General features: G+C 43.3%; 1 long non-coding RNA gene across 12 annotated transcripts in view; it reads right to left on the minus strand.

Moving 5' to 3' along the window:
• LOC101703601 (uncharacterized) overlaps positions 1-14,598 on the minus strand; it is a 37,283-nt gene that overhangs the window by 3,173 nt on the left and 19,512 nt on the right. For 3 of the 12 annotated variants that reach the window (XR_015442903.1, XR_015442902.1, XR_015442898.1), the window contains exons 3-8: positions 14,288-14,374; positions 11,155-13,896; positions 9,894-9,986; positions 5,670-5,818; positions 1,357-1,533; positions 1,119-1,148 (exon numbers count right to left, since the gene is read on the minus strand). This is a non-coding gene — a long non-coding RNA (uncharacterized LOC101703601). The remainder of the gene's footprint in view (positions 1-1,118; positions 1,149-1,356; positions 1,534-5,669; positions 5,819-9,893; positions 9,987-11,154; positions 13,897-14,287; positions 14,375-14,598) is intronic. The other 9 variants (XR_015442896.1, XR_015442895.1, XR_015442905.1 and 6 more) reach the window with 8 other exon arrangements.

Here is a 14,598-nt window from a genome sequence, read left to right on the forward strand (position 1 = left end):
ACTGGCCCGGAGCAGACCATTAATTAACCATTAATTACAAGCAAGTGTGGGCAGCAGAAGCCTCTCCAGATGCGACCTGGGGAGGGGTGGGAGGGACTCCCAGAGGACGCAGGACTTTATCTCAGTGCTGAACTCTAAGGTCCGTTCAGCAGCAGGAGGACTCAAGGAGCTGTGAAGGGCTCCCAGAGCAGGCTGGGAAGCACAGGACTCATGGAACTGTAAAAGGTGCGCCTGGCCAGAAAGGACCGTGTGGTTACCGAGGCCTGAAGGGGGAGAGCAGAAAACCAGGTTGGGTCTGGGCCCTGGGTGTCCTTCAAAGCCAGACCAGCGTTGGGGTTTGTCCTACATTCTGCCTTCCTCAGTAGAACAGAGCACCTTGTCCTTGGAGCTTATGAAAAATGTTTTAATTCCAAGTACATTTTCCTACTAAATCCAGATACAATCGGGAAAAAACATCTGGTTTTTCCCTTCACATTGTTTAAGAGCAAATCCCAGTTTGATTTTATATTCAGAAGCTTGTTCTGCGTTAATGTAAAAAAAAATACACAATAGGACTCGAGTGGTAGATAAAATGATTTCAAAGGAATTTTAATTTTAAAAATAACTAATGAAGCTCCTTGTTAACCCCTCAGGCACCAAAGATAAGTGAATTCTTGGACTTCTCTTCCTTTATGATAAAAGCTCTTCTAAAAGAATAAATAATAACATAATAGTAATTTAATCTAATTGATGTGGTCATTCCAAGTTAGCCAAGCTTGTGAATTATTCAACACATTTCATGTTATCTTAATACTTTGTAGAACAATAGGAATCATAGATTAACAAAGAGTTTCCCAGGTAGGCATCTTAATGAACAGATAATCATTGGCAATTGTGGCTTAATGAGTTCAATGTAAATGAATTTTGCTAAAATGGCTTAAAGAATGAATGGAAAAGCTGTTTGCTTTTTAAATATAATCATTTATCCAATTAGTATTAGGCACAAAACTGAATGAGATAGATACCCTATCCTTTGGTAGCTCTCAGTCTAAATTAAGCAAATGGTAACAACAGTCTCAAAATACTATAAAGTAAGAGTCTTAGGGCCGAGGATTTAGCTCAGTGGTACCACTGCCTACCTCGCGAGCACAAGGTCCTCAGTTTGATCCCTGGTACCAAAAAAAGAAAAAAAGAGTCTTATCAGAGCATTTAACAGACAGTCCCATTGGTTCTTTACATTGTTGATTTAATAATCCCCATTTTAAGAACAGCAGAAGGCAATACTACTTAATATAACATGCATTGCAGTCCCACCAATTCTGAATTAATGGATTTTGAGGACATAAGATCTTCATGCATGAAACAGATTGCACTCACCTTCTCCTGAAATCTTAGCAACAGAAACAACATCTTTTGCTCTACTTTTCTTTCTTTGTCCTTTTTGTTTGCTAGAACCTTGACCCTAAAAGTGTTGAAGGAAACTTTACATGTCACTAGGGTGCACAGTTCTTGGTGATAAGGATTGCAGGGTTAGTGTTTTTCATTCCTTAGAACCTGGAAGAAATCAATCCAAGTGAGAGAGAAAGGAAACACATGAGTGAAGTGTGATTACTTTAGGGAAAAGGACTTTGTCCAGAGAATAACCGTTAGTTGAGGGAATTCTATCTAATAACAGAACAATCAACCACAACAAATTTCAGTTCGAGTTCACTACCATGTTCTGAGGCTTCCTCTCAGCACTGTATTTGTGTGAGCATAGCTTTATTGCATAGAAGAACGTGTCCATCGTACAAGTGAAGACAAGAGGCACACAGAGCACAGTGACTTGGGAGCTTGGGTTGTCCCCTAGAGGACTTCACTTGGCACATGGTCCGGATGGGCGTCAGGAAACCTACCCATAATTTGTATGGCCAATACAATATCCCCTTTCCCAAAAACTTCAGATCACATTTTATGTATTTCAATCTCAACTTAGATATCAAAGTGTACTGAATTAAATAGTCACCATACTAAATGGACTCTAAATCTGGTAATAAGGTTGTGAAATTGAGTTTTCCACATCCCAACACAATTTCCTCCACATTTTCTCTTTTAAAACAAATGAAAAGGCAAAGACACTTAGAGAAACCAATTCCACCGAAGGTCCCAGAATGGCCCATCAGACATAGCCACAGAACTGAGGAAGAATGAGCATGAAATCGAGGGATTCAGAGGCAGCCACTGGTGAGCTCATTAACACACCCTAGTCCTTCCAGAGGACTTGGTCCAAGTTCTAGTTCTTCCATAAGATCTCTCTAAGACCTGTGATGCTTTCTTCTCCACCGAGGGAACAGACCCTCCATGAAATCTCAACAGAGTGGAAAAAGGTGGACCAACTTCATGACCCCATATTTTATAGGTGAGAAAACTGAGTTCAGAAATATTCAGTGACTTTCCCAACATGATACGGTGGAACTGTGACAGGGACATTCTGGAACCAAAGACTCTTTACTCTTTTTTTTTTTAATTAAATTTTATTTTATTGGTACATTTTAGGTGTACAATATAATGACATTCATCACTGGAAATTTGCACCTTTACATAACCTCTCTTGGTTCTTATTTTTCCCCCTTCCCCTGCCCTTCCTTCAACCCCTCCATCCCTCCCTATTTACAAAGACTTTGTTTCCATTTTTTCATATTAATTCCATTCCCCTTTTTCCTTTCCCCTACCCCTCCCACTTCCTTCCCCTTTGCCCCTTTTCTTCCTATTTCACATTATCTATTATACCTTTTAGTCCTTATTTACACTTTCAGTTTCTCACACTAGAGAAACTATTTGGCATTTACAAATGTGTGTCATATTTATTTCACTTAAGAGTATCACCTCAATGTGCATCCATTTAGCTATAAATGTCTCTAATTTCTCATTTTTGATGGCTGAGTAGTACTCCATTTTATAAAAAAACCACATTTTCTTTATCCAGTCTCCAGTTGATGGGCACTTGGGCTGCTTCCAAGTTTTAGGTATTACAAATTGTGCTGCTATAAACATGGGTGCACATATATCACTGTGGTATGATTCTTTTACTTCTTTTGGGAAGATACCCAGCAGGGGAATAGCTGGGTCAAATGGTACTTCCAGTCCTAGTTCTTTGAGTTATCTCCATACTGATTTCCACAGTGGTTGCACCAGTCGACACTCCCACCTGCAGTGGAGCAGTGTTCCTCTTTCCCCACAGCCCCGTCAGCATTTGTTATTGGATGATTTCATGATAGCAGCCATTCTTTCTGGAGTGAGGTGAAATCTCAGCATTGTTTTCATTTGCATCTCTCGAAAGACTGGTGATGTTGAACATTTTTTCATGTTTATTTGCTATTTCTACTTCTTTGTCTGAGAAATGTCTGTTCATTTCAGATGCCCATTTTTAGTTTGGGTCTTTAAATTTGGGAGGTCTGATTTTTTTAAGTTGTTTATAGATTCAAGATAGTAGGCCTTTGTTTGAGGAACAGCAGGTGAAGATTTTTTTCCCACATTGTGGGTTGTCTCTTCACACTGTTGGTGGTTTCTCTTGCTGTGCAGAAGCTTTTTAATAAGAAGAGATCCCACTTGTTTGTGCTAGTTCACGGGTAACTGAGGTTTTGTTCATAAAATCTTTTCCTACACCAGTGTCTTCAAGAGTTCTACCTAACCTCTGTTCAAGGTGATTCAGCGTTTCTATTTTAATATTTAGATCCTTAATCCATTTTGATTTTAGTTTAGTGTGTGATGAGAGAAATAGATCTAGTTTTACTCTTTGGCAAGTTGAAACCAAATTTTTCCAGCACCATTTATTAAAGAGCCTATCTTTCCTCCAGTGAGGGTGTTTGGCTCCTTTATCAAAGATGAGATGGCTGAGTGTGTCTGGCATTGTTTCTGCATCTTCTAATCTGTTCCACTGGTCCTCAGGTCTGTTTTGTTGCCAGTACCATGCTGTTTTTATCACAGTAGCTTTGTAATATAGTTTCAAGTTGGGGGTTGTGATACCCCCTACCATGTCTCTGCTGCCCAGAATTGCTTTTGCTATTCTGGGTCTCTTCTTGTTCCAAATGAATTTTTGGATAGTTTTCTCAAGGTCCATGAAGTATGCTGCTGGGATTTCAATTGCGATTGCATTGAATCTACATAGCAGTTTTGGAAGTATGGCCATTTTCACTATATTCATCCTTCCTACCCAGGAGCAGGGGATGTCTGTCCATTTTCTGATATCATCTTCAATCTCTCTTCTCAGAGTGCTATAGTTTTTAGAGAAGAGGTCTTTGATTTCTTTTGTTAGGTTGATTCCTAGGTATTTCAGTTTCTTGGATGCTATTGTGAAAAGAATTATTTGCCCTATTTCTCTCTCAGTGAGTCTATTGTTCGTGCAGAGGAAAGCTGTTGATTTTTGTGTGCTGACCTTGTATCCAGCTACTCTACTGAATTTGGTTATTAAGTCTAGAAGACTTTTGGTGGAATTCTTGGGGTCTTCTATATAGAACATCATGTCATCTGCAAATAATGACAATTTGACTTCTTCCTTTCCTATCTTTATTCCTTTTATTTCTTTCCCTTGTCTAATTGCCGTGGCTAATGTGTCCAAAGCTATATTGAACAGGAGTGGGGATTGTGGACATCCTGGTCTTGTTTGGACTCTTTACTCTTAATCAGGGTTACCATCCCTGGGCCAGGCTCTTGGCTCCAAGCTTGACTTGTGTAAGAACTGCCTTTTACTTCTTTGCAGCCTCCTTGGCAGCCGGCACATATTGGTGCATAGTAAACATGCCGTTAAAAAAAATTAAATGGAATGAGAGAGAGATTAGGAACCAGATAGGAGACGAGAAGAAGGGATAGGCAGCTAAACTGGCAGAGCTCAGAGGGCCAGGAGGACCCTCGGCTGGCCAGAACCCCGCAGCCACCGCCCGGCCAGCCCTCTTCTGAGAAGAGGAGAGAACGGTGGCACCGGGCTCACACCTGGATTCCACAGGAACGGCCTGTCCCAGCCTCCACGCTGCCGCCAGCCTGGACCCAGCACGGCTGGACTTTCCCACCCTCCGGCTTGCTGTGTGGTTGGTGACTCAGAACTGTTCCTGTTGTCCAAGGTATCATTTGCAAAGTGCTTTCTTGGAAGAGAAAATGTTTGGGACAGCTGGAAGGGAGCTCCAGGGGCTGGAGCCACAAGGAGCCTTGTTGTGTGCTGTGAGAACACAGGGTTCTTATTTCTCTCTCTCTTCCCCTTGGCTGTGTTTATTTAAAGCTCCCACCATCACCGGGGGAGGTGGTACCCGGAACTTGAGGCAGAGCTCCCAGAACCACCAGGGAGCAGGCCCAGCACTTACTGCGGGGACCACAGTAGCCATGGGCATAGGCCCGGGGCCAGGAATCAGGGAGTCGGGCCAGGGCTGAGGGAGGCACTGGGCAAGAGTTCTTCTTGTGTCTTTGGCCATCCTATAATTACTGTGTTTGCTGTTATGATTTCTGCCCTCCATTGCCATTTCTCTTGGTAAATCTGTTCCCACTCATGCCTTCTACAGAGAGACCTTTAAAATTCTATATATGACACATACATGGCATGATTGAAATATATGGTGAATGTTTCCATTTTTTAAAATGTGTTACAGTAAAAGACACGTTGTCATGAATCCCCCTCAAAACCCTCCCCCTCACTTCAAACAAACTTATCCCATTGTTCTTACCACTTTCTGAAGCAGTTCTGGAGTCCTCTTTCATGGATGTCTTGAGTTGTGTTGTTATAGCTGCCTTGATGTCCTGAGTTGATTCAGAATGTTTACCTTGCATTGTCATCCTGCTTCGGGGAAGAGCCAGAAGTCACACGGTGCCGGGCCTGGAGAATAATGTGGATGAGGATACGGTGTCGTGTTTTTACGAGCCTGCCTTTCTGGATCACACTCAGCAGCAGCAGCCACTGTATTTTTGGTAAAACCTCTTAAAGACACAAAAGAGGACTCCAGAACTGCTCCAGAAAGTGGCAAGAATGATGGAAAAGTGAGTTCACAGCAAGGGGGAATATTTTGAGGGCAATTAATGGCATTGTGCCTTTTATTGTAGTAAATTTTGTATTTAAACATTAGACAGAGTTTTGATCATATATATATTTGCCAGGCGGCTGGGTTGACTTCTCCCCGCACCTTGCATAGGAGAGACGCTGTCAGGGCTGTCTCCCTGGGGAGCTCAGGTAGGGGCGGCTGAAGGGAGGCGAGAAGGCTCATCCATCGGCAAAACAGAACCCATGTGAGCCGCTGCTCCCCACCGTGCCCCTTCTGTCCGGCGAGCACCCTGAGTGGAATTCCCACTTCCGACAGCCTACAGTCACGGAAGGAGAAGGGGCAGCGGGGCCCAGGGTGACCTCGCCTCTCAGGACATAGAGCAGAAAACACCGTCCCTGACTCACAGGAAGCAGCGGGGTTACTCCTTCCCTGCCAGAGTCCACACGCAAATCACGGCGAGTATTTAGAAAATCATCACCTGCTCTCCTTCTGGGGCATCGCTGTTTGCTAGCAGCAAGTGAGGGGTGCTTTTATTTTAACCTTTTTTCTTTCTCTCTCTCTCTGGTTCCCCCAAGAGAAGCTCCATAGGCAAGCAGGATTGAAGCTTTTCAGAGCCAGGAAAATTGTCTTAATAATCACCACAGTGCACTTTCCAGACGAGGGAGAGAAGGAAACTTCCGTTTAGATCACTAACTCTGATAAGGTTTCACAGGTTCTGCCTCCGCTGTTCCCGGTCAATTTGAAACAAAATTCTAATTTTCAAGTTTTTACTCTGCCAGTCACTAGTTAGATGTTGGGTATTTAAGATAATTATTTGGCATTGGTAAGCTTACTTCCATTTTTATCTATTAAGACTAACGATGCAATGAACAGATCCTCGCATATAGTTTCTTTAGGTTAAATTCTTTCTTTGGAATAAAGTCATCGGATTGCTAACGCTGAATCAAGCTGTAGAAACAATGCTGTGGCTCCCAGTTTTACACACCGCTTTCTGAAGGAGTTGCGCCAACGCAGGATGACCAGCAGAGTAGCAGTTACTAGTTTTTCTATACGGTCACCAGTTGGTGTTAAATGGCATCTCAAGTCCAGTCCACTACGTTATAACCCTGACTTATGTCTGATAGGAACAGAATTCCCATTCTAAGTGATCTTTTTGCTCAATGTTGTCTTGTCATAGGCGCCATTATTTTTTCAAATGAATATTTTGGAAAAATTTCAATGATTTCCAGGACAAGAATCCTGTGGTCATTTTTATTAGAGGTGTGTATTTATGAATGTCAATGATAAATCCACTGATTAGCTAGAAAAAAAGGCATCTTGAAAGATGCAGAGTTACCATTCAAAAGCAGCATCATTGATTCCATCGATCTGTTCCCCCATGTCCCTTGCCCTGCCCAGTGCCCAGTGCCCGGTGCTTGCAGTGCATTATGGGGAAAGTCATGTGCCACAGACAGGTCTGACCTCTAACCCTGCCCCTGGCAGCCTCACACTGTCCTCTTCCCTCTTCACTCCAGACAGGGCCAGAGGGTTTGAGGTTCCTGATTCCCTAGTCACCGTGGAGCAGGCCAGCCTGCCAACACCTGGCTGGAAAATCAAACGAGGGGGAAATACAATGGTGCTGTGTTTACTCACTGGGATTTGGGGGGGATTTGGGGATTCGGTGTTACAGACTCCTCCCTTCCAAGTCCATAACTGAAATTTAACTCCCTGGTCATCTGTAGCCCATTCATCAGGATACAGATGGTTCCTGACTTAAAATGGTTCCACTTAAGATTTTTCGACCCCACATGTTGGTGAGGACATGATATCCAATCAGTAGGAACCATACTTTGACTTTTAAATCTTGATCTTTTCCTAGGCTACCAATACTCATTACAGGCCTCTCAGGATGCTGGGCAGCATCAGCGAGCCAGAGGGGAAACAAGTCAGCATCCGTGGTCAGCTGCATTGCTAAGCTGGGAGTAGGAGAGGTTAGGAGTATTTGATTTGTTTTTTCCTTTTCTTTTCAGTGGTACAGGGGATTGGACCCAGGGCCTTTGCTCTGAGCTCAGTCCTTTCGCTTTTCTTTCTTTCTTTTTCTTATTTTTGAGACAAAGTCTTCCTAAGTTGCTAAATCACCCAAGCAGGGCTTGAACTTGTGACCCTCCTGTCGCAGACTCCCAGAGTGCACCTGCTCTTCTGGCATCAAAGTATTTTGAGCTTACAATATTTCCAACAAGCGATGGGCTTCTCTGGAAGTAACTCAGCATAAGTCAGGAGCATCCATCAGTACTTGATTTCTTTAGGCTAGAAGCGTTATTTAATTGTCACTACAATTCAAAATAGAAAATCTATGGTCAGGTAATAATCCAGGAACGATAAGATTAATGAGGTTGTTACTTGAGCACCTTGACAGGTCTCCAACTCAAGGTCCACTCTGCTGCAGCTGCTTTCTAGCTAGCTTAGTTTCTACAGCTCCTGTGACACAGAGCCACAGGCAAGGTGGCCTTGACAGCAGAAATTCATTTCCTTACAGTTCTGGTGCAGAGGCTGAGACTGAGGGCCCAGGTGGGCGGGTTTCTTGTGAGGCCTCACTCCTGGGCTTCTGAAAGGCCCTCCTCTCCCTTCATCTCCACGTGCCTCCCTTGGCCGTGCCCAGGTCTCTTGGTCTTAGCGGGACACCAGCCACTCCGCTGAAGGCCTCGCTGTGATACTGGATTTTAACTCAGTGACCTCTCTGGCGCATGCTTGTAATCCCAGTGCTCTGGGGTTGAAGCAGAAAGATCGCCATGAGTTAGAGGCCAGCCTGAAGTGCATAGCAAGACTCTGTCTCCAAAACATGACCTCTTTAAAGGCTCTTTCTCCAAATGTACTCACATTCAGAGGTACTGGGGGGATTAGAACTTCAGACTGAATTTGGAAAGAGAACTGTCCATTCCATGGCAGCTCCTAACTTACCAACCCCTTCTACCCGGCCACCCTCACAGAGTGCTCACACTAGCCAGCCGGGCTGTGCTCCTCTGTCCTCTGCCCACTGTGCTTCAAGGGACCTGGCCCTGCCTGGCTGTTTCCCAAAATAATGAAAGATTGGAATACACACACATTTTGCAATCGTGTTCCACACTGCAAACGGTGCATTGCTGGGCACAGAGTTTGACCATGGAATGCAGCCACGGAGAAGGTGAACTGGCAACCTTGTTAGCAGGATTTGCTAGGGACTCACAGTGAAAAGGCAACCTGTAGCATAATAACCAGGCCAGGTCAGACTTTTCTGCTTAGCCCACTTATGGAGAAATCCCAACCATATCCCCGTTTACTAGAAATAACCGATACCTAAATTAAATAACCCAGAGTGCATGAACTGTATCAGTAATGAGCATGCATAGCAATGAAAGAACCACAAGCACTTAATTATCACCAAAACCCCAAAGAAAAGCATCCAAAGACGATGTGAACAAAGAGGTAGCCATCACTCGGAATTTGGAACAGGTTTCTAAATCGAAAAGGGCAGTAACTCATGTTACTTATCATTTAAAAATAACTAGGATTTAAGAAATGAAATTAGACAAGTGATTAATGCATCACTTTCAGCCAGAGCTCCTTTGATAGTTGGAAGAAAATAAAAGCCAGCCAAGAAATAAACATTTCAGATTCAGGTGCTCTGCAATCTGTGCTCCAAATGTTTTCCCTGAGCGAGCTTGTGACGAGGTGGCTCCACGCACACGGCAGACAGATCGCTGGCGGAGTCCTTGCCTTCAAAATATGAGCGTCACACACGAGAGGAGAAGCCACAGACTCACAGTCAGAGTCCACTGGAGAGAAACGCTCAGGGTCAGAAAAAGGACAGAGACAGGCAGATGCAGGGCCTGCAAGAGAGGGTCTGCCAGCTGCTGTTAAGAGACACTTGAGGCTTTTCCTGCTAGTTCCACTTACCCTGGGAATCAAGGATGGGGAAGTCTTCTGTGTTGAAATTGAAAAAGGGTCACAACAGAGTAAGAAGCCAGTGTGGGTGACAGGACCATCTACCTAGAGGAAGAGAGAAGTGCTTGGTGCGTCAGGGTCCACACTCTCGGAGCCAGGCTGCCTGGATCCACGTCCCAGCTCTGCTTCTTCCTAGCTGTGAACCTGAGCACTCCAGCTCCGGGTGCCTCTGTCTTTCTATCTATACGATGAAAGAAACCTAAGTATACTAACCTCACAGGGTTGTTATGGGGATTACATTAACATATGTAAAGCAAGAAGAAGGGAGAGTCACAGAATTGCACTGTGTTGTAGAAGTATAACTGCTCTAATTATAGTATGGTTATTTTGTAAAACAAGCCAAAAAACAGAAAAGATTTGTAATAGTAATGTATACATTGTGTATTCTTTTTTGTTTTGTTTTTTTGTTTGGTACTGGGGATCAAACTCAGGTCCTTGCGCTTGCGCAGCAGGCGGTGAAACCACTGAGCTAAATCCCCGGCCCTGTAATAGTAATGTATACATTCCAGGCCGGGGTAAGGTGGGAGAAATGAAGGAGACCAGCAGAATTCATTTCAGTTGCCAAACAGAAGACAAGAGATGCCAAACAATAATTCAGTGATCACTGTAGATAATGTTTCAATGCAGTGATACAAAATCAAAGTAATGCAAAAATTGTCCCTGTTGAACAAAAGATCAGAAATTTAAATAAAGACAAGATCAAGCCAGGCAAGGTGGTGCATATCTGTCATCCCAGTGCCCCGGGAGGCTGAAGCAAGAGAATCACCAGTCTGAGCCCAGCCTGGGTAACTTAGCAACTCAGGAAGACCCTGTCTCAAAATAAAGAATTTGTAAAAAGAATTGAGTATGTAGCTCAGTGCAAAGGCCCTAGGTTCAATCCCCAGTATCACCAAAATAAATAAATAAATAAATAAAACAAACTGAAGACAAAATCGGTATTATTGACTTTTTCCTTTTACTCCAGGCTGCAGTATGGCTTGGCATGCAGTAAGTTCAATGATACCATGGTAAAATAGTTGGTAGTTTATATTCCAAGCTTTTTTCTGGAGTGAGAAGTTACATAGGATTTCATTCTCAGTTTTACATTTCTATATCTTTTTAACTTTTTTACCATGAGATTATAAATAAAATTCATGAGGATTTATAAAGTCCAATTTCTTAATAAAATCTTGAAAGAAAAACACAAGATGACCCTGAATATCTAGTCAATCACCTGATAGAAAAGAGAGAGGCCACTCTGCCCACAAAGAACCCAATGCCAAAGCACCTTCCTGCATAGTGGAGTTGTTGCTTCATTCTTTAAACCTACAAGAAAAAAAGAAAGAAGAAATTGTGAATAAAATCCACTGAGGCTCAGTGACACAGCTCTGTCTAACCAGGGTCTCCAGAGCTGAGTGAGGGCCTTCAATTGTCCTATTTCTAAAGGAACCTCAAGTCTTTGGCCAGCAGTCTTGCCCCAGCATGGTAAGCCCCTGTGTTCATCAGCTTTCCATCACTGTGACAAAATGCCTGAGGAAAGCAATTTAAAGAGTAAAGGTTTATTTGGGCTCAGTGGTTTCCATGGTCTCAGTGGTTTCCATGGTCTCTGGGACCCTTGCTTTGGGCCTGAGGCAAAGGTGAACTTCATGGCAGAGAACGGAACATGGTGGCCCAAAGGAGAGAGGGAAGAGGGGAGAGGAGGTGGGGGAATGAGAGGGGAAGGAGGGGGGAGGAGGAAGAGGAAGAGAGAGAGAGAGAGAGAGAGAGAGAGAGAGAGAGAGAGGAGGGGGAGGAGCTTCCTCCTCCTGCTTTTGTTCCATGGAGGTCCCCAGCCAATTGGATGGTGCCACTTGAGTCCAGGGCAGGATTCCCCACTCAGTTGGCTGTCACACATGCCAATCATCTCTGGAACCTCCCTATAGGCCACCCATAAGCATGCTTTACTGATTTCCCAGGGTTTTCTCAATCTAATCAAAATTAATCATCACAACTGAAGCCTGGTAACTGGGGGGGTCTTTCCGAGCCCTTCTGTGAACTTCTGGGTGAAACTCAGGTGAACATGGGGCTCCAAATCCAACACCAAATCCAACCATGCCCCACCTGCTTTACCTTGAAATTGTCCTTTTACCTCCCTGCTTCCGGATCTGCAAAGGAGAATAATAATACTGGGCTCACTTCCTAGGCTGCCTTTGAAGATCAAGTTAGAACACAAAAGGCACTCAGCAGTGGGCCTGTAAGAATCCCAGTTTCCTTCCACTCTTCATAGGTCAAAGCCTTCAACCATTTCCAGTCAAAGAGCCAGAGAAGCAGTCACATACCAGTACTGCAAGGCGAGTGATTAAAAAAAACTATTGTAATCTCACTTTGGAGGAAGTATATGGCTTCCTATGAGCAGCAGATTTCCCCTCCTAATGACATTCCTTGGAATAAATGTTAAAATTCTTTGGCATTTGATAAACACAGCTGTTGACCCACAAAGGTGACCCAGGAGCCCACTGGTAATAGAAAGTGGGCTATGGTTAATAATTTGCTGGGTTTAATCCCTATGGTAGATCGATAGAATATAGATATAATTGACAGTAACTTTTTTTCCCTTTTGGACTATTTCAAATAAAGAGAAGGCACAACATCTTCCTAACACAGATTAACCTTCAAGAAAACTTCATAGATCAAAATAACACCAGTAAAAATGGAGCTAGGACCAAGGATCATGAAACTTCATGGTAGGGCTGGGGATTTGGCTCAGTGGTTCCATCTCCTGCCTCACAAGCGCACAAGGTCCTGGTCTGATCCCTGGTACCAAAAAAAAAAAGAAAGAAACTTTATGGTAGTCCCCCGCCTCCAAAGACCATCAATATACTGCAACACACCAAAAACAGAGTCCAACCCTAAACCAGTAACTCTCCCCATATACATGCTCCTCATTTCTCTTCAATTTTCTTCTTACTCCTTTTTTAGGATTTTTAAAAAAATTTTAATTATAGTTAGAAAGATTTCCATCAAAAACTTAGAGGCAAAAGTTAAAATGATCAATAATCCCTGCTATCTAGGTAGCCTCTGCTGACACTTGAAAAATAAATGCAAAGTAATGCTTCCACATGACTAGGATACTGAACACAGAAAGGTGTAAAAGTCAATGAGGTGTTTACCCTTCACCACACTCCAAGCTCATTGTCCCTCCTTTCTAAACCTCAAAAGTCAGTCTTTAAAAGTTCTTTGGAGAGCCTTGCAGACAACATTTCAGTGTCAATACTAGCCTTTATGTGTCTTCTTAAATTACACGAAAACGACAACACTGATGGCAGAGTGAGCCAATCTTCCTTTTTCATCTGTGTTGTGGACTGATTGAGTCCCTCCTAAAATTCTTATCTCATACCCCTAATGCCCAGGGCCTCCAAAGGTGCCTGTACTTGGCAATAAGACCTCTAAACTGACAGTTATGGCCTGCCAAAGTTGATGAAAATCTACAAGCTTGCTATAGCTAGTTCCAGTAAGCATGTGGGGAAATGTCATTTCTCTGTACTCTTCATGAGAGCGGAAGCTCTGAAGCAGTGTGTGATCCAGTCTGACTGGTGTGTTTACTAGCAGAGGAGATCGGGTAACAGAGACCTCTGCAGTGTACATGGTGGGAGGGATGATGCAAAGAGGCAGCCAGCACAGCACACGCCTGGCCTGTAATTCCAGCACCCTGGAAGCCTGCAGCAGAAGGACCAAAAGTTTGAGCCCAGCCTGAGCAGTTTAGCAATTTAAAGAGACCCTGCCTCAAAATTTTTAAAAAATGTTTTAATGTAAAGAAAGGGTTGAGGATATAGCTCTGTGCAAAGGTCCTGGATTTAACCTCTGGTAGCACACACAAACACACACACACACTTACAATACAGGCAGCAGGAAGGTGACCACCTGCAACCCAAGAAGCCAGGACTCAGAGGAACCTGGTCCTACTTGCACCTTGATCTTGAACTTCCAGCCTCCAGCACTGTGACATAACAAATTTCTGTTAAGATCCTCTATCCATGGTGTTTTGTTACACAGCCCTAGCTAACTGATACAACCTATGAGTATACATTTGTGGCATATCCTATCAGTGTTCGGGAACCCGCCTCATATTGTATTGCAAGTTGTCACATGATTTTTATCTCTGCCTTATCAACTGACATTTACACTGACTCCAAGTTTTCAATGAATTCAAACAATATTGTGGTAAATCTCTATATATTGATATCTTGCATAATTATTTAAGCATGTCTATAGAGTGAATTCCCAGAAATAACATTGCTGACCCAAAGTACAAATGCATCCATACTGAATTTTGATAGTGTTGAATTGCCCTTGAAGTTTCTACTTTTTCTGGACATGGTGACACATACCTGTACTATCAGCACTCGGAAGGCTGAGGCAGCAGGATTTCCATGAGTTTGAGGCCATGTGGGCTACATAATGAGTTCAAGGCCAGCCTGGAATACATACAAGAACATTTTCAAAAAAACACACCAAAAAAAGGTGTCTATTTTCACCAAAGGCACTTAAAAGTGACATTTTCCTCACATGCTTGCCAGTACTATATATATGGAACCTTTTAATTTTATTGGTCCAATGTTACCAGTGTATTGTTCTAGTTTGTACCTATGAATAAGTCTTAGCATGTCAGAGAATTTTCAGGGCATTAGGTCAGGGGCCT

The sequence above is a fragment of the Heterocephalus glaber genome, unplaced genomic scaffold (assembly GCF_053883595.1).
Source record: "Heterocephalus glaber isolate CG9 unplaced genomic scaffold, H.glaber_assembly_v1.0 deba00001555, whole genome shotgun sequence".
Classification (NCBI taxonomy): domain Eukaryota; kingdom Metazoa; phylum Chordata; class Mammalia; order Rodentia; family Bathyergidae; genus Heterocephalus; species Heterocephalus glaber.